A 21,107-nucleotide genomic window follows, 5' to 3' on the forward strand; every position below is an offset into this window, starting at 1 on the left:
CGAATAACCAAGGAAACTGATGCAACATCGTTTTCTTCGCGACAACTGTTCACGAAAAACTCAATCATAGAAGTTGATATTCGGGTTCGATATGATGACATATAAAATGAGTACACATTGTCGTAGGCCGATAAAACCGCGTGCAATAGCTTCGTCTCGTCGAACTACACGAGTGCAATGCGCAAAGTTTAAGTGGGAACGATTTGTCTTCGAGAAAAAGTCGATTATACATATGCGTTTTTACGACATCGTGGGAATCACTTTTTTTTGGCTGCACCTAGACTAAATCTGGCATCATATTCGGTTTCAGCACGTCGAATAACCAAGGAAACTGATGCAACATCGTTTTCTTCGCGACCACTGCTCACGAAAAACTCAATCATAGAAGTTGATATTCGGGTTCGATATGATGACATATAAAATGAGTACACATTGTCGTAGGCCGATAAAACCGCGTGCAATAGCTTCGTCTCGTCGAACAACACGAGTGCAATGCGCAAAGTTTAAGTGGGAACGATTTGTCTTCGAGAAAAAGTCGATTATACATATGCGTTTTTACGACATCGTGGGAATCACTTTTTTTTGGCTGCACCTAGACGAAATCTGGCATCATATTCGGTTTCAGCACGTCGAATAACCAAGGAAACTGATGCAACATCCTTTTCTTCGCGACCACTGCTCACGAAAAACTCAATCATAGAAGTTGATATTCGGGTTCGATATGATGACATATAACTTGAGTACACCTTGTCGTGGGCCGATAAAACCGCGTGCAATAGCTTCGTCTCGTCGAACAACACGAGTGCAATGCGCAAAGTTTAAGTGGGAACGATTTGTCTTCGAGAAAAAGTCGATTACACATATGCGTTTTTACGACATCGTGGGAATCACTTTTTTTTTGGCTGCACCTAGACTAAATCTGGCATCATATTCGGTTTCAGCACGTCGAATAACCAAGGAAACTGATGCAACATCGTTTTCTTCGCGACCACTGCTCACGAAAAACTCAATCATAGAAGTTGATATTCGGGTTCGATATGATGACATATAACTTGAGTACACCTTGTCGTAGGCCGATAAAACCGCGTGCAATAGCTTCGTCTCGTCGAACAACACGAGTGCAATGCGCAAAGTTTAAGTGGGAACGATTTGTCTTCGAGAAAAAGTCGATTATACATATGCGTTTTTACGACATCGTGGGAATCACTTTTTTTTTGGCTGCCCCTAGACTAAATCTGGCATCATATTCGGTTTCAGCACGTCGAATAACCAAGGAAACTGATGCAACATCGTTTTCTTCGCGACCACTGCTCACGAAAAACTCAATCATAGAAGTTGATATTCGGGTTCGATATGATGACATATAAAATGAGTACACATTGTCGTAGGCCGATAAAACCGCGTGCAATAGCTTCGTCTCGTCGAACTACACGAGTGCAATGCGCAAAGTTTAAGTGGGAACGATTTGTCTTCGAGAAAAAGTCGATTATACATATGCGTTTTTACGACATCGTGGGAATCACTTTTTTTTGGCTGCACCTAGACGAAATCTGGCATCATATTCGGTTTCAGCACGTCGAATAACCAAGGAAACTGATGCAACATCGTTTTCTTCGCGACCACTGCTCACGAAAAACTCAATCATAGAAGTTGATATTCGGGTTCGATATGATGACATATAACTTGAGTACACATTGTCGTAGGCCGATAAAACCGCGTGCAATAGCTTCGTCTCGTCGAACTACACGAGTGCAATGCGCAAAGTTTAAGTGGGAACGATTTGTCTTCGAGAAAAAGTCGATTATACATATGCGTTTTTACGACATCGTGGGAATCACTTTTTTTTGGCTGCACCTAGACGAAATCTGGCATCATATTCGGTTTCAGCACGTCGAATAACCAAGGAAACTGATGCAACATCGTTTTCTTCGCGACCACTGCTCACGAAAAACTCAATCATAGAAGTTGATATTCGGGTTCGATATGATGACATATAACTTGAGTACACCTTGTCGTAGGCCGATAAAACCGCGTGCAATAGCTTCGTCTCGTCGAACAACACGAGTGCAATGCGCAAAGTTTAAGTGGGAACGATTTGTCTTCGAGAAAAAGTCGATTATACATATGCGTTTTTACGACATCGTGGGAATCACTTTTTTTTGGCTGCACCTAGACTAAATCTGGCATCATATTCGGTTTCAGCACGTCGAATAACCAAGGAAACTGATGCAACATCGTTTTCTTCGCGACAACTGTTCACGAAAAACTCAATCATAGAAGTTGATATTCGGGTTCGATATGTTGACATATAACTTGAGTACACCTTGTCGTAGGCCGATAAAACCGCGTGCAATAGCTTCGTCTCGTCGAACAACACGAGTGCAATGCGCAAAGTTTAAGTGGGAACGATTTGTCTTCGAGAAAAAGTCGATTATACATATGCGTTTTTACGACATCGTGGGAATCACTTTTTTTTTGGCTGCCCCTAGACTAAATCTGGCATCATATTCGGTTTCAGCACGTCGAATAACCAAGGAAACTGATGCAACATCGTTTTCTTCGCGACCACTGCTCACGAAAAACTCAATCATAGAAGTTGATATTCGGGTTCGATATGATGACATATAAAATGAGTACACATTGTCGTAGGCCGATAAAACCGCGTGCAATAGCTTCGTCTCGTCGAACTACACGAGTGCAATGCGCAAAGTTTAAGTGGGAACGATTTGTCTTCGAGAAAAAGTCGATTATACATATGCGTTTTTACGACATCGTGGGAATCACTTTTTTTTGGCTGCACCTAGACTAAATCTGGCATCATATTCGGTTTCAGCACGTCGAATAACCAAGGAAACTGATGCAACATCGTTTTCTTCGCGACCACTGCTCACGAAAAACTCAATCATAGAAGTTGATATTCGGGTTCGATATGATGACATATAAAATGAGTACACATTGTCGTAGGCCGATAAAACCGCGTGCAATAGCTTCGTCTCGTCGAACAACACGAGTGCAATGCGCAAAGTTTAAGTGGGAACGATTTGTCTTCGAGAAAAAGTCGATTACACATATGCGTTTTTACGACATCGTGGGAATCACTTTTTTTTTGGCTGCACCTAGACTAAATCTGGCATCATATTCGGTTTCAGCACGTCGAATAACCAAGGAAACTGATGCAACATCGTTTTCTTCGCGACCACTGCTCACGAAAAACTCAATCATAGAAGTTGATATTCGGGTTCGATATGATGACATATAACTTGAGTACACCTTGTCGTAGGCCGATAAAACCGCGTGCAATAGCTTCGTCTCGTCGAACAACACGAGTGCAATGCGCAAAGTTTAAGTGGGAACGATTTGTCTTCGAGAAAAAGTCGATTATACATATGCGTTTTTACGACATCGTGGGAATCACTTTTTTTTTGGCTGCCCCTAGACTAAATCTGGCATCATATTCGGTTTCAGCACGTCGAATAACCAAGGAAACTGATGCAACATCGTTTTCTTCGCGACCACTGCTCACGAAAAACTCAATCATAGAAGTTGATATTCGGGTTCGATATGATGACATATAAAATGAGTACACATTGTCGTAGGCCGATAAAACCGCGTGCAATAGCTTCGTCTCGTCGAACTACACGAGTGCAATGCGCAAAGTTTAAGTGGGAACGATTTGTCTTCGAGAAAAAGTCGATTATACATATGCGTTTTTACGACATCGTGGGAATCACTTTTTTTTGGCTGCACCTAGACGAAATCTGGCATCATATTCGGTTTCAGCACGTCGAATAACCAAGGAAACTGATGCAACATCGTTTTCTTCGCGACCACTGCTCACGAAAAACTCAATCATAGAAGTTGATATTCGGGTTCGATATGATGACATATAACTTGAGTACACATTGTCGTAGGCCGATAAAACCGCGTGCAATAGCTTCGTCTCGTCGAACTACACGAGTGCAATGCGCAAAGTTTAAGTGGGAACGATTTGTCTTCGAGAAAAAGTCGATTATACATATGCGTTTTTACGACATCGTGGGAATCACTTTTTTTTGGCTGCACCTAGACGAAATCTGGCATCATATTCGGTTTCAGCACGTCGAATAACCAAGGAAACTGATGCAACATCGTTTTCTTCGCGACCACTGCTCACGAAAAACTCAATCATAGAAGTTGATATTCGGGTTCGATATGATGACATATAAAATGAGTACACATTGTCGTAGGCCGATAAAACCGCGTGCAATAGCTTCGTCTCGTCGAACTACACGAGTGCAATGCGCAAAGTTTAAGTGGGAACGATTTGTCGTCGAGAGAAAGTCGATTATACATATGCGTTTTTACGACATCGTGGGAATCACTTTTTTTTGGCTGCACCTAGACTAAATCTGGCATCATATTCGGTTTCAGCACGTCGAATAACCAAGGAAACTGATGCAACATCGTTTTCTTCGCGACCACTGCTCACGAAAAACTCAATCATAGAAGTTGATATTCGGGTTCGATATGATGACATATAAAATGAGTACACATTGTCGTAGGCCGATAAAACCGCGTGCAATAGCTTCGTCTTGTCGAACTACACGAGTGCAATGCGCAAAGTTTAAGTGGGAACGATTTGTCGTCGAGAAAAAGTCGATTATACATATGCGTTTTTACGACATCGTGGGAATCACTTTTTTTTGGCTGCACCTAGACTAAATCTGGCATCATATTCGGTTTCAGCACGTCGAATAACCAAGGAAACTGATGCAACATCGTTTTCTTCGCGACCACTGCTCACGAAAAACTCAATCATAGAAGTTGATATTCGGGTTCGATATGATGACATATAACTTGAGTACACCTTGTCGTAGGCCGATAAAACCGCGTGCAATAGCTTCGTCTCGTCGAACAACACGAGTGCAATGCGCAAAGTTTAAGTGGGAACGATTTGTCTTCGAGAAAAAGTCGATTATACATATGCGTTTTTACGACATCGTGGGAATCACTTTTTTTTGGCTGCACCTAGACTAAATCTGGCATCATATTCGGTTTCAGCACGTCGAATAACCAAGGAAACTGATGCAACATCGTTTTCTTCGCGACAACTGCTCACGAAAAACTCAATCATAGAAGTTGATATTCGGGTTCGATATGATGACATATAACTTGAGTACACCTTGTCGTAGGCCGATAAAACCGCGTGCAATAGCTTCGTCTCGTCGAACAACACGAGTGCAATGCGCAAAGTTTAAGTGGGAACGATTTGTCTTCGAGAAAAAGTCGATTATACATATGCGTTTTTACGACATCGTGGGAATCACTTTTTTTTTGGCTGCCCCTAGACTAAATCTGGCATCATATTCGGTTTCAGCACGTCGAATAACCAAGGAAACTGATGCAACATCGTTTTCTTCGCGACCACTGCTCACGAAAAACTCAATCATAGAAGTTGATATTCGGGTTCGATATGATGACATATAAAATGAGTACACATTGTCGTAGGCCGATAAAACCGCGTGCAATAGCTTCGTCTCGTCGAACTACACGAGTGCAATGCGCAAAGTTTAAGTGGGAACGATTTGTCTTCGAGAAAAAGTCGATTATACATATGCGTTTTTACGACATCGTGGGAATCACTTTTTTTTGGCTGCACCTAGACTAAATCTGGCATCATATTCGGTTTCAGCACGTCGAATAACCAAGGAAACTGATGCAACATCGTTTTCTTCGCGACCACTGCTCACGAAAAACTCAATCATAGAAGTTGATATTCGGGTTCGATATGATGACATATAAAATGAGTACACATTGTCGTAGGCCGATAAAACCGCGTGCAATAGCTTCGTCTCGTCGAACAACACGAGTGCAATGCGCAAAGTTTAAGTGGGAACGATTTGTCTTCGAGAAAAAGTCGATTATACATATGCGTTTTTACGACATCGTGGGAATCACTTTTTTTTGGCTGCACCTAGACGAAATCTGGCATCATATTCGGTTTCAGCACGTCGAATAACCAAGGAAACTGATGCAACATCGTTTTCTTCGCGACCACTGCTCACGAAAAACTCAATCATAGAAGTTGATATTCGGGTTCGATATGATGACATATAACTTGAGTACACCTTGTCGTGGGCCGATAAAACCGCGTGCAATAGCTTCGTCTCGTCGAACAACACGAGTGCAATGCGCAAAGTTTAAGTGGGAACGATTTGTCTTCGAGAAAAAGTCGATTACACATATGCGTTTTTACGACATCGTGGGAATCACTTTTTTTTTGGCTGCACCTAGACTAAATCTGGCATCATATTCGGTTTCAGCACGTCGAATAACCAAGGAAACTGATGCAACATCGTTTTCTTCGCGACCACTGCTCACGAAAAACTCAATCATAGAAGTTGATATTCGGGTTCGATATGATGACATATAAAATGAGTACACATTGTCGTAGGCCGATAAAACCGCGTGCAATAGCTTCGTCTCGTCGAACTACACGAGTGCAATGCGCAAAGTTTAAGTGGGAACGATTTGTCTTCGAGAAAAAGTCGATTATACATATGCGTTTTTACGACATCGTGGGAATCACTTTTTTTTTGGCTGCACCTAGACTAAATCTGGCATCATATTCGGTTTCAGCACGTCGAATAACCAAGGAAACTGATGCAACATCGTTTTCTTCGCGACCACTGCTCACGAAAAACTCAATCATAGAAGTTGATATTCGGGTTCGATATGATGACATATAAAATGAGTACACATTGTCGTAGGCCGATAAAACCGCGTGCAATAGCTTCGTCTCGTCGAACAACACGAGTGCAATGCGCAAAGTTTAAGTGGGAACGATTTGTCTTCGAGAAAAAGTCGATTACACATATGCGTTTTTACGACATCGTGGGAATCACTTTTTTTTTGGCTGCACCTAGACTAAATCTGGCATCATATTCGGTTTCAGCACGTCGAATAACCAAGGAAACTGATGCAACACCGTTTTCTTCGCGACCACTGCTCACGAAAAACTCAATCATAGAAGTTGATATTCGGGTTCGATATGATGACATATAACTTGAGTACACCTTGTCGTAGGCCGATAAAACCGCGTGCAATAGCTTCGTCTCGTCGAACAACACGAGTGCAATGCGCAAAGTTTAAGTGGGAACGATTTGTCTTCGAGAAAAAGTCGATTATACATATGCGTTTTTACGACATCGTGGGAATCACTTTTTTTTTGGCTGCCCCTAGACTAAATCTGGCATCATATTCGGTTTCAGCACGTCGAATAACCAAGGAAACTGATGCAACATCGTTTTCTTCGCGACCACTGCTCACGAAAAACTCAATCATAGAAGTTGATATTCGGGTTCGATATGATGACATATAAAATGAGTACACATTGTCGTAGGCCGATAAAACCGCGTGCAATAGCTTCGTCTCGTCGAACTACACGAGTGCAATGCGCAAAGTTTAAGTGGGAACGATTTGTCTTCGAGAAAAAGTCGATTATACATATGCGTTTTTACGACATCGTGGGAATCACTTTTTTTTGGCTGCACCTAGACGAAATCTGGCATCATATTCGGTTTCAGCACGTCGAATAACCAAGGAAACTGATGCAACATCGTTTTCTTCGCGACCACTGCTCACGAAAAACTCAATCATAGAAGTTGATATTCGGGTTCGATATGATGACATATAACTTGAGTACACATTGTCGTAGGCCGATAAAACCGCGTGCAATAGCTTCGTCTCGTCGAACTACACGAGTGCAATGCGCAAAGTTTAAGTGGGAACGATTTGTCTTCGAGAAAAAGTCGATTATACATATGCGTTTTTACGACATCGTGGGAATCACTTTTTTTTGGCTGCACCTAGACGAAATCTGGCATCATATTCGGTTTCAGCACGTCGAATAACCAAGGAAACTGATGCAACATCGTTTTCTTCGCGACCACTGCTCACGAAAAACTCAATCATAGAAGTTGATATTCGGGTTCGATATGATGACATATAAAATGAGTACACATTGTCGTAGGCCGATAAAACCGCGTGCAATAGCTTCGTCTCGTCGAACTACACGAGTGCAATGCGCAAAGTTTAAGTGGGAACGATTTGTCGTCGAGAGAAAGTCGATTATACATATGCGTTTTTACGACATCGTGGGAATCACTTTTTTTTGGCTGCACCTAGACTAAATCTGGCATCATATTCGGTTTCAGCACGTCGAATAACCAAGGAAACTGATGCAACATCGTTTTCTTCGCGACCACTGCTCACGAAAAACTCAATCATAGAAGTTGATATTCGGGTTCGATATGATGACATATAAAATGAGTACACATTGTCGTAGGCCGATAAAACCGCGTGCAATAGCTTCGTCTCGTCGAACTACACGAGTGCAATGCGCAAAGTTTAAGTGGGAACGATTTGTCGTCGAGAAAAAGTCGATTATACATATGCGTTTTTACGACATCGTGGGAATCACTTTTTTTTGGCTGCACCTAGACTAAATCTGGCATCATATTCGGTTTCAGCACGTCGAATAACCAAGGAAACTGATGCAACATCGTTTTCTTCGCGACCACTGCTCACGAAAAACTCAATCATAGAAGTTGATATTCGGGTTCGATATGATGACATATAACTTGAGTACACCTTGTCGTAGGCCGATAAAACCGCGTGCAATAGCTTCGTCTCGTCGAACAACACGAGTGCAATGCGCAAAGTTCAAGTGGGAACGATTTGTCTTCGAGAAAAAGTCGATTATACATATGCGTTTTTACGACATCGTGGGAATCACTTTTTTTTGGCTGCACCTAGACTAAATCTGGCATCATATTCGGTTTCAGCACGTCGAATAACCAAGGAAACTGATGCAACATCGTTTTCTTCGCGACAACTGCTCACGAAAAACTCAATCATAGAAGTTGATATTCGGGTTCGATATGATGACATATAACTTGAGTACACCTTGTCGTAGGCCGATAAAACCGCGTGCAATAGCTTCGTCTCGTCGAACAACACGAGTGCAATGCGCAAAGTTTAAGTGGGAACGATTTGTCTTCGAGAAAAAGTCGATTATACATATGCGTTTTTACGACATCGTGGGAATCACTTTTTTTTTGGCTGCCCCTAGACTAAATCTGGCATCATATTCGGTTTCAGCACGTCGAATAACCAAGGAAACTGATGCAACATCGTTTTCTTCGCGACCACTGCTCACGAAAAACTCAATCATAGAAGTTGATATTCGGGTTCGATATGATGACATATAAAATGAGTACACATTGTCGTAGGCCGATAAAACCGCGTGCAATAGCTTCGTCTCGTCGAACTACACGAGTGCAATGCGCAAAGTTTAAGTGGGAACGATTTGTCTTCGAGAAAAAGTCGATTATACATATGCGTTTTTACAACATCGTGGGAATCACTTTTTTTTGGCTGCACCTAGACTAAATCTGGCATCATATTCGGTTTCAGCACGTCGAATAACCAAGGAAACTGATGCAACATCGTTTTCTTCGCGACCACTGCTCACGAAAAACTCAATCATAGAAGTTGATATTCGGGTTCGATATGATGACATATAAAATGAGTACACATTGTCGTAGGCCGATAAAACCGCGTGCAATAGCTTCGTCTCGTCGAACAACACGAGTGCAATGCGCAAAGTTTAAGTGGGAACGATTTGTCTTCGAGAAAAAGTCGATTATACATATGCGTTTTTACGACATCGTGGGAATCACTTTTTTTTGGCTGCACCTAGACGAAATCTGGCATCATATTCGGTTTCAGCACGTCGAATAACCAAGGAAACTGATGCAACATCGTTTTCTTCGCGACCACTGCTCACGAAAAACTCAATCATAGAAGTTGATATTCGGGTTCGATATGATGACATATAACTTGAGTACACCTTGTCGTGGGCCGATAAAACCGCGTGCAATAGCTTCGTCTCGTCGAACAACACGAGTGCAATGCGCAAAGTTTAAGTGGGAACGATTTGTCTTCGAGAAAAAGTCGATTACACATATGCGTTTTTACGACATCGTGGGAATCACTTTTTTTTTGGCTGCACCTAGACTAAATCTGGCATCATATTCGGTTTCAGCACGTCGAATAACCAAGGAAACTGATGCAACATCGTTTTCTTCGCGACCACTGCTCACGAAAAACTCAATCATAGAAGTTGATATTCGGGTTCGATATGATGACATATAAAATGAGTACACATTGTCGTAGGCCGATAAAACCGCGTGCAATAGCTTCGTCTCGTCGAACTACACGAGTGCAATGCGCAAAGTTTAAGTGGGAACGATTTGTCTTCGAGAAAAAGTCGATTATACATATGCGTTTTTACGACATCGTGGGAATCACTTTTTTTTTGGCTGCACCTAGACTAAATCTGGCATCATATTCGGTTTCAGCACGTCGAATAACCAAGGAAACTGATGCAACATCGTTTTCTTCGCGACCACTGCTCACGAAAAACTCAATCATAGAAGTTGATATTCGGGTTCGATATGATGACATATAACTTGAGTACACATTGTCGTAGGCCGATAAAACCGCGTGCAATAGCTTCGTCTCGTCGAACTACACGAGTGCAATGCGCAAAGTTTAAGTGGGAACGATTTCTCTTCGAGAAAAAGTCGATTATACATATGCGTTTTTACGACATCGTGGGAATCACTTTTTTTTGGCTGCACCTAGACTAAATCTGGCATCATATTCGGTTTCAGCACGTCGAATAACCAAGGAAACTGATGCAACATCGTTTTCTTCGCGACCACTGCTCACGAAAAACTCAATCATAGAAGTTGATATTCGGGTTCGATATGATGACATATAACTTGAGTACACCTTGTCGTAGGCCGATAAAACCGCGTGCAATAGCTTCGTCTCGTCGAACTACACGAGTGCAATGCGCAAAGTTTAAGTGGGAACGATTTGTCTTCGAGAAAAAGTCGATTATACATATGCGTTTTTACGACATCGTGGGAATCACTTTTTTTTTGGCTGCACCTAGACTAAATCTGGCATCATATTCGGTTTCAGCACGTCGAATAACCAAGGAAACTGATGCAACTTCGTTTTCTTCGCGACCACTGCTCACGAAAAACTCAATCATAGAAGTTGATATTCGGGTTCGATATGATGACATATAACTTGAGTACACATCGTCGTAGGCCGATAAAACCGCGTGCAATAGCTTCGTCTCGTCGAACTACACGAGTGCAATGCGCAAAGTTTAAGTGGGAACGATTTGTCTTCGAGAAAAAGTCGATTATACATATGCGTTTTTACGACATCGTGGGAATCACTTTTTTTTGGCTGCACCTTAAATCTGGCATCATATTCGGTTTCAGCACGTCGAATAACCAAGGAAACTGATGCAACATCGTTTTCTTCGCGACCACTGCTCACGAAAAACTCAATCATAGAAGTTGATATTCGGGTTCGATATGATGACATATAACTTGAGTACACCTTGTCGTAGGCCGATAAAACCGCGTGCAATAGCTTCGTCTCGTCGAACAACACGAGTGCAATGCGCAAAGTTTAAGTGGGAACGATTTGTCTTCGAGAAAAAGTCGATTATACATATGCGTTTTTACGACATCGTGGGAATCACTTTTTTTTTGGCTGCCCCTAGACTAAATCTGGCATCATATTCGGTTTCAGCACGTCGAATAACCAAGGAAACTGATGCAACATCGTTTTCTTCGCGACGACTGCTCACGAAAAACTCAATCATAGAAGTTGATATTCGGGTTCGATATGATGACATATAAAATGAGTACACATTGTCGTAGGCCGATAAAACCGCGTGCAATAGCTTCGTCTCGTCGAACTACACGAGTGCAATGCGCAAAGTTTAAGTGGGAACGATTTGTCTTCGAGAAAAAGTCGATTATACATATGCGTTTTTACGACATCGTGGGAATCACTTTTTTTTTGGCTGCACCTAGACTAAATCTGGCATCATATTCGGTTTCAGCACGTCGAATAACCAAGGAAACTGATGCAACATCGTTTTCTTCGCGACCACTGCTCACGAAAAACTCAATCATAGAAGTTGATATTCGGGTTCGATATGATGACATATAACTTGAGTACACATTGTCGTAGGCCGATAAAACCGCGTGCAATAGCTTCGTCTCGTCGAACTACACGAGTGCAATGCGCAAAGTTTAAGTGGGAACGATTTGTCTTCGAGAAAAAATCGATTATACATATGCGTTTTTACGACATCGTGGGAATCACTTTTTTTTGGCTGCACCTAGACTAAATCTGGCATCATATTCGGTTTCAGCACGTCGAATAACCAAGGAAACTGATGCAACATCGTTTTCTTCGCGACCACTGCTCACGAAAAACTCAATCATAGAAGTTGATATTCGGGTTCGATATGATGACATATAACTTGAGTACACCTTGTCGTAGGCCGATAAAACCGCGTGCAATAGCTTCGTCTCGTCGAACAACACGAGTGCAATGCGCAAAGTTTAAGTGGGAACGATTTGTCTTCGAGAAAAAGTCGATTATACATATGCGTTTTTACGACATCGTGGGAATCACTTTTTTTTTGGCTGCCCCTAGACTAAATCTGGCATCATATTCGGTTTCAGCACGTCGAATAACCAAGGAAACTGATGCAACATCGTTTTCTTCGCGACCACTGCTCACGAAAAACTCAATCATAGAAGTTGATATTCGGGTTCGATATGATGACATATAAAATGAGTACACATTGTCGTAGGCCGATAAAACCGCGTGCAATAGCTTCGTCTCGTCGAACTACACGAGTGCAATGCGCAAAGTTTAAGTGGGAACGATTTGTCGTCGAGAAAAAGTCGATTATACATATGCGTTTTTACGACATCGTGGGAATCACTTTTTTTTGGCTGCACCTAGACTAAATCTGGCATCATATTCGGTTTCAGCACGTCGAATAACCAAGGAAACTGATGCAACATCGTTTTCTTCGCGACCACTGCTCACGAAAAACTCAATCATAGAAGTTGATATTCGGGTTCGATATGATGACATATAACTTGAGTACACCTTGTCGTAGGCCGATAAAACCGCGTGCAATAGCTTCGTCTCGTCGAACAACACGAGTGCAATGCGCAAAGTTTAAGTGGGAACGATTTGTCTTCGAGAAAAAGTCGATTATACATATGCGTTTTTACGACATCGTGGGAATCACTTTTTTTTGGCTGCACCTAGACTAAATCTGGCATCATATTCGGTTTCAGCACGTCGAATAACCAAGGAAACTGATGCAACATCGTTTTCTTCGCGACAACTGTTCACGAAAAACTCAATCATAGAAGTTGATATTCGGGTTCGATATGATGACATATAACTTGAGTACACCTTGTCGTAGGCCGATAAAACCGCGTGCAATAGCTTCGTCTCGTCGAACAACACGAGTGCAATGCGCAAAGTTTAAGTGGGAACGATTTGTCTTCGAGAAAAAGTCGATTACACATATGCGTTTTTACGACATCGTGGGAATCACTTTTTTTTTGGCTGCACCTAGACTAAATCTGGCATCATATTCGGTTTCAGCACGTCGAATAACCAAGGAAACTGATGCAACATCGTTTTCTTCGCGACCACTGCTCACGAAAAACTCAATCATAGAAGTTGATATTCGGGTTCGATATGATGACATATAAAATGAGTACACATTGTCGTAGGCCGATAAAACCGCGTGCAATAGCTTCGTCTCGTCGAACTACACGAGTGCAATGCGCAAAGTTTAAGTGGGAACGATTTGTCTTCGAGAAAAAGTCGATTATACATATGCGTTTTTACGACATCGTGGGAATCACTTTTTTTTTGGCTGCACCTAGACTAAATCTGGCATCATATTCGGTTTCAGCACGTCGAATAACCAAGGAAACTGATGCAACATCGTTTTCTTCGCGACCACTGCTCACGAAAAACTCAATCATAGAAGTTGATATTCGGGTTCGATATGATGACATATAACTTGAGTACACATTGTCGTAGGCCGATAAAACCGCGTGCAATAGCTTCGTCTCGTCGAACTACACGAGTGCAATGCGCAAAGTTTAAGTGGGAACGATTTGTCTTCGAGAAAAAGTCGATTATACATATGCGTTTTTACGACATCGTGGGAATCACTTTTTTTTGGCTGCACCTTAAATCTGGCATCATATTCGGTTTCAGCACGTCGAATAACCAAGGAAACTGATGCAACATCGTTTTCTTCGCGACCACTGCTCACGAAAAACTCAATCATAGAAGTTGATATTCGGGTTCGATATGATGACATATAACTTGAGTACACCTTGTCGTAGGCCGATAAAACCGCGTGCAATAGCTTCGTCTCGTCGAACAACACGAGTGCAATGCGCAAAGTTTAAGTGGGAACGATTTGTCTTCGAGAAAAAGTCGATTATACATATGCGTTTTTACGACATCGTGGGAATCACTTTTTTTTTGGCTGCCCCTAGACTAAATCTGGCATCATATTCGGTTTCAGCACGTCGAATAACCAAGGAAACTGATGCAACATCGTTTTCTTCGCGACCACTGCTCACGAAAAACTCAATCATAGAAGTTGATATTCGGGTTCGATATGATGACATATAAAATGAGTACACATTGTCGTAGGCCGATAAAACCGCGTGCAATAGCTTCGTCTCGTCGAACTACACGAGTGCAATGCGCAAAGTTTAAGTGGGAACGATTTGTCTTCGAGAAAAAGTCGATTATACATATGCGTTTTTACGACATCGTGGGAATCACTTTTTTTTTGGCTGCACCTAGACTAAATCTGGCATCATATTCGGTTTCAGCACGTCGAATAACCAAGGAAACTGATGCAACATCGTTTTCTTCGCGACCACTGCTCACGAAAAACTCAATCATAGAAGTTGATATTCGGGTTCGATATGATGACATATAACTTGAGTACACATTGTCGTAGGCCGATAAAACCGCGTGCAATAGCTTCGTCTCGTCGAACTACACGAGTGCAATGCGCAAAGTTTAAGTGGGAACGATTTGTCTTCGAGAAAAAGTCGATTATACATATGCGTTTTTACGACATCGTGGGAATCATTTTTTTTTGGCTGCACCTAGACTAAATCTGGCATCATATTCGGTTTCAGCACGTCGAATAACCAAGGAAACTGATGCAACATCGTTTTCTTCGCGACCACTGCTCACGAAAAACTCAATCATAGAAGTTGATATTCGGGTTCGATATGATGACATATAACTTGAGTACACATCGTCGTAGGCCGATAAAACCGCGTGCAATAGCTTCGTCTCGTCGAACTACACGAGTGCAATGCGCAAAGTTTAAGTGGGAACGATTTGTCTTCGAGAAAAAGTCGATTATACATATGCGTTTTTACGACATCGTGGGAATCACTTTTTTTTGGCTGCACCTAGACGAAATCTGGCATCATATTCGGTTTCAGCACGTCGAATAACCAAGGAAACTGATGCAACATCGTTTTCTTCGCGACCACTGCTCACGAAAAACTCAATCATAGAAGTTGATATTCGGGTTCGATATGATGACATATAACTTGAGTACACCTTGTCGTAGGCCGATAAAACGGCGTGCAATAGCTTCGTCTCGTCGAACAACACGAGTGCAATGAGCAAAGTTTAAGTGGGAACGATTTGTCTTCGAGAAAAAGTCGATTATACATATGCGTTTTTACGACATCGTGGGAATCACTTTTTTTTTGGCTGCCCCTAGACTAAATCTGGCATCATATTCGGTTTCAGCACGTCGAATAACCAAGGAAACTGATGCAACATCGTTTTCTTCGCGACCACTGCTCACGAAAAACTCAATCATAGAAGTTGATATTCGGGTTCGATATGATGACATATAAAATGAGTACACATTGTCGTAGGCCGATAAAACCGCGTGCAATAGCTTCGTCTCGTCGAACTACACGAGTGCAATGCGCAAAGTTTAAGTGGGAACGATTTGTCGTCGAGAAAAAGTCGATTATACATATGCGTTTTTACGACATCGTGGGAATCACTTTTTTTTGGCTGCACCTAGACTAAATCTGGCATCATATTCGGTTTCAGCACGTCGAATAACCAAGGAAACTGATGCAACATCGTTTTCTTCGCGACCACTGCTCACGAAAAACTCAATCATAGAAGTTGATATTCGGGTTCGATATGATGACATATAACTTGAGTACACCTTGTCGTAGGCCGATAAAACCGCGTGCAATAGCTTCGTCTCGTCGAACAACACGAGTGCAATGCGCAAAGTTTAAGTGGGAACGATTTGTCTTCGAGAAAAAGTCGATTATACATATGCGTTTTTACGACATCGTGGGAATCACTTTTTTTTGGCTGCACCTAGACTAAATCTGGCATCATATTCGGTTTCAGCACGTCGAATAACCAAGGAAACTGATGCAACATCGTTTTCTTCGCGACAACTGTTCACGAAAAACTCAATCATAGAAGTTGATATTCGGGTTCGATATGATGACATATAACTTGAGTACACCTTGTCGTAGGCCGATAAAACCGCGTGCAATAGCTTCGTCTCGTCGAACAACACGAGTGCAATGCGCAAAGTTTAAGTGGGAACGATTTGTCTTCGAGAAAAAGTCGATTATACATATGCGTTTTTACGACATCGTGGGAATCACTTTTTTTTTGGCTGCCCCTAGACTAAATCTGGCATCATATTCGGTTTCAGCACGTCGAATAACCAAGGAAACTGATGCAACATCGTTTTCTTCGCGACCACTGCTCACGAAAAACTCAATCATAGAAGTTGATATTCGGGTTCGATATGATGACATATAAAATGAGTACACATTGTCGTAGGCCGATAAAACCGCGTGCAATAGCTTCGTCTCGTCGAACTACACGAGTGCAATGCGCAAAGTTTAAGTGGGAACGATTTGTCTTCGAGAAAAAGTCGATTATACATATGCGTTTTTACGACATCGTGGGAATCACTTTTTTTTGGCTGCACCTAGACTAAATCTGGCATCATATTCGGTTTCAGCACGTCGAATAACCAAGGAAACTGATGCAACATCGTTTTCTTCGCGACCACTGCTCACGAAAAACTCAATCATAGAAGTTGATATTCGGGTTCGATATGATGACATATAAAATGAGTACACATTGTCGTAGGCCGATAAAACCGCGTGCAATAGCTTCGTCTCGTCGAACAACACGAGTGCAATGCGCAAAGTTTAAGTGGGAACGATTTGTCTTCGAGAAAAAGTCGATTATACATATGCGTTTTTACGACATCGTGGGAATCACTTTTTTTTGGCTGCACCTAGACTAAATCTGGCATCATATTCGGTTTCAGCACGTCGAATAACCAAGGAAACTGATGCAACATCGTTTTCTTCGCGACCACTGCTCACGAAAAACTCAATCATAGAAGTTGATATTCGGGTTCGATATGATGACATATAACTTGAGTACACCTTGTCGTGGGCCGATAAAACCGCGTGCAATAGCTTCGTCTCGTCGAACAACACGAGTGCAATGCGCAAAGTTTAAGTGGGAACGATTTGTCTTCGAGAAAAAGTCGATTACACATATGCGTTTTTACGACATCGTGGGAATCACTTTTTTTTTGGCTGCACCTAGACTAAATCTGGCATCATATTCGGTTTCAGCACGTCGAATAACCAAGGAAACTGATGCAACATCGTTTTCTTCACGACCACTGCTCACGAAAAACTCAATCATAGAAGTTGATATTCGGGTTCGATATGATGACATATAAAATGAGTACACATTGTCGTAGGCCGATAAAACCGCGTGCAATAGCTTCGTCTCGTCGAACTACACGAGTGCAATGCGCAAAGTTTAAGTGGGAACGATTTGTCTTCGAGAAAAAGTCGATTATACATATGCGTTTTTACGACATCGTGGGAATCACTTTTTTTTTGGCTGCACCTAGACTAAATCTGGCATCATATTCGGTTTCAGCACGTCGAATAACCAAGGAAACTGATGCAACATCGTTTTCTTCGCGACCACTGCTCACGAAAAACTCAATCATAGAAGTTGATATTCGGGTTCGATATGATGACATATAACTTGAGTACACATTGTCGTAGGCCGATAAAACCGCGTGCAATAGCTTCGTCTCGTCGAACTACACGAGTGCAATGCGCAAAGTTTAAGTGGGAACGATTTGTCTTCGAGAAAAAGTCGATTATACATATGCGTTTTTACGACATCGTGGGAATCACTTTTTTTTGGCTGCACCTAGACTAAATCTGGCATCATATTCGGTTTCAGCACGTCGAATAACCAAGGAAACTGATGCAACATCGTTTTCTTCGCGACCACTGCTCACGAAAAACTCAATCATAGAAGTTGATATTCGGGTTCGATATGATGACATATAACTTGAGTACACCTTGTCGCAGGCCGATAAAACCGCGTGCAATAGCTTCGTCTCGTCGAACAACACGAGTGCAATGCGCAAAGTTTAAGTGGGAACGATTTGTCTTCGAGAAAAAGTCGATTATACATATGCGTTTTTACGACATCGTGGGAATCACTTTTTTTTTGGCTGCCCCTAGACTAAATCTGGCATCATATTCGGTTTCAGCACGTCGAATAACCAAGGAAACTGATGCAACATCGTTTGCTTCGCGACCACTGCTCACGAAAAACTCAATCATAGAAGTTGATATTCGGGTTCGATATGATGACATATAAAATGAGTACACATTGTCGTAGGCCGATAAAACCGCGTGCAATAGCTTCGTCTCGTCGAACTACACGAGTGCAATGCGCAAAGTTTAAGTGGGAACGATTTGTCTTCGAGAAAAAGTCGATTATACATATGCGTTTTTACGACATCGTGGGAATCACTTTTTTTTGGCTGCACCTAGACGAAATCTGGCATCATATTCGGTTTCAGCACGTCGAATAACCAAGGAAACTGATGCAACATCGTTTTCTTCGCGACCACTGCTCACGAAAAACTCAATCATAGAAGTTGATATTCGGGTTCGATATGATGACATATAACTTGAGTACACATTGTCGTAGGCCGATAAAACCGCGTGCAATAGCTTCGTCTCGTCGAACTACACGAGTGCAATGCGCAAAGTTTAAGTGGGAACGATTTGTCTTCGAGAAAAAGTCGATTATACATATGCGTTTTTACGACATCGTGGGAATCACTTTTTTTTGGCTGCACCTAGACGAAATCTGGCATCATATTCGGTTTCAGCACGTCGAATAACCAAGGAAACTGATGCAACATCGTTTTCTTCGCGACCACTGCTCACGAAAAACTCAATCATAGAAGTTGATATTCGGGTTCGATATGATGACATATAAAATGAGTACACATTGTCGTAGGCCGATAAAACCGCGTGCAATAGCTTCGTCTCGTCGAACTACACGAGTGCAATGCGCAAAGTTTAAGTGGGAACGATTTGTCTTCGAGAAAAAGTCGATTATACATATGCGTTTTTACGACATCGTGGGAATCACTTTTTTTTGGCTGCACCTAGACGAAATCTGGCATCATATTCGGTTTCAGCACGTCGAATAACCAAGGAAACTGATGCAACATCGTTTTCTTCGCGACCACTGCTCACGAAAAACTCAATCATAGAAGTTGATATTCGGGTTCGATATGATGACATATAACTTGAGTACACATTGTCGTAGGCCGATAAAACCGCGTGCAATAGCTTCGTCTCGTCGAACTACACGAGTGCAATGCGCAAAGTTTAAGTGGGAACGATTTGTCTTCGAGAAAAAGTCGATTATACATATGCGTTTTTACGACATCGTGGGAATCACTTTTTTTTGGCTGCACCTAGACGAAATCTGGCATCATATTCGGTTTCAGCACGTCGAATAACCAAGGAAACTGATGCAACATCGTTTTCTTCGCGACCACTGCTCACGAAAAACTCAATCATAGAAGTTGATATTCGGGTTCGATATGATGACATATAACTTGAGTACACCTTGTCGTGGGGCGATAAAACCGCGTGCAATAGCTTCGTCTCGTCGAACAACACGAGTGCAATGCGCAAAGTTTAAGTGGGAACGATTTGTCTTCGAGAAAAAGTCGATTACACATATGCGTTTTTACGACATCGTGGGAATCACTTTTTTTTTGGCTGCACCTAGACTAAATCTGGCATCATATTCGGTTTCAGCACGTCGAATAACCAAGGAAACTGATGCAACATCGTTTTCTTCGCGACCACTGCTCACGAAAAACTCAATCATAGAAGTTGATATTCGGGTTCGATATGATGACATATAACTTGAGTACACCTTGTCGTGGGCCGATAAAACCGCGTGCAATAGCTTCGTCTCGTCGAACAACACGAGTGCAATGCGCAAAGTTTAAGTGGGAACGATTTGTCTTCGAGAAAAAGTCGATTACACATATGCGTTTTTACGACATCGTGGGAATCACTTTTTTTTTGGCTGCACCTAGACTAAATCTGGCATCATATTCGGTTTCAGCACGTCGAATAACCAAGGAAACTGATGCAACATCGTTTTCTTCGCGACCACTGCTCACGAAAAACTCAATCATAGAAGTTGATATTCGGGTTCGATATGATGACATATAAAATGAGTACACATTGTCGTAGGCCGATAAAACCGCGTGCAATAGCTTCGTCTCGTCGAACTACACGAGTGCAATGCGCAAAGTTTAAGTGGGAACGATTTGTCTTCGAGAAAAAGTCGATTATACATATGCGTTTTTACGACATCGTGGGAATCACTTTTTTTTGGCTGCACCTAGACTAAATCTGGCATCATATTCGGTTTCAGCACGTCGAATAACAAAGGAAACTGATGCAACATCGTTTTCTTCGCGACCACTGCTCACGAAAAACTCAATCATAGAAGTTGATATTCGGGTTCGATATGATGACATATAAAATGAGTACACATTGTCGTAGGCCGATAAAACCGCGTGCAATAGCTTCGTCTCGTCGAACTACACGAGTGCAATGCGCAAAGTTTAAGTGGGAACGATTTGTCTTCGAGAAAAAGTCGATTATACATATGCGTTTTTACGACATCGTGGGAATCACTTTTTTTTTGGCTGCACCTAGACTAAATCTGGCATC

The sequence above is a fragment of the Diachasmimorpha longicaudata genome, unplaced genomic scaffold, assembly GCF_034640455.1.
Source record: "Diachasmimorpha longicaudata isolate KC_UGA_2023 unplaced genomic scaffold, iyDiaLong2 ctg00000061.1, whole genome shotgun sequence".
Classification (NCBI taxonomy): domain Eukaryota; kingdom Metazoa; phylum Arthropoda; class Insecta; order Hymenoptera; family Braconidae; genus Diachasmimorpha; species Diachasmimorpha longicaudata.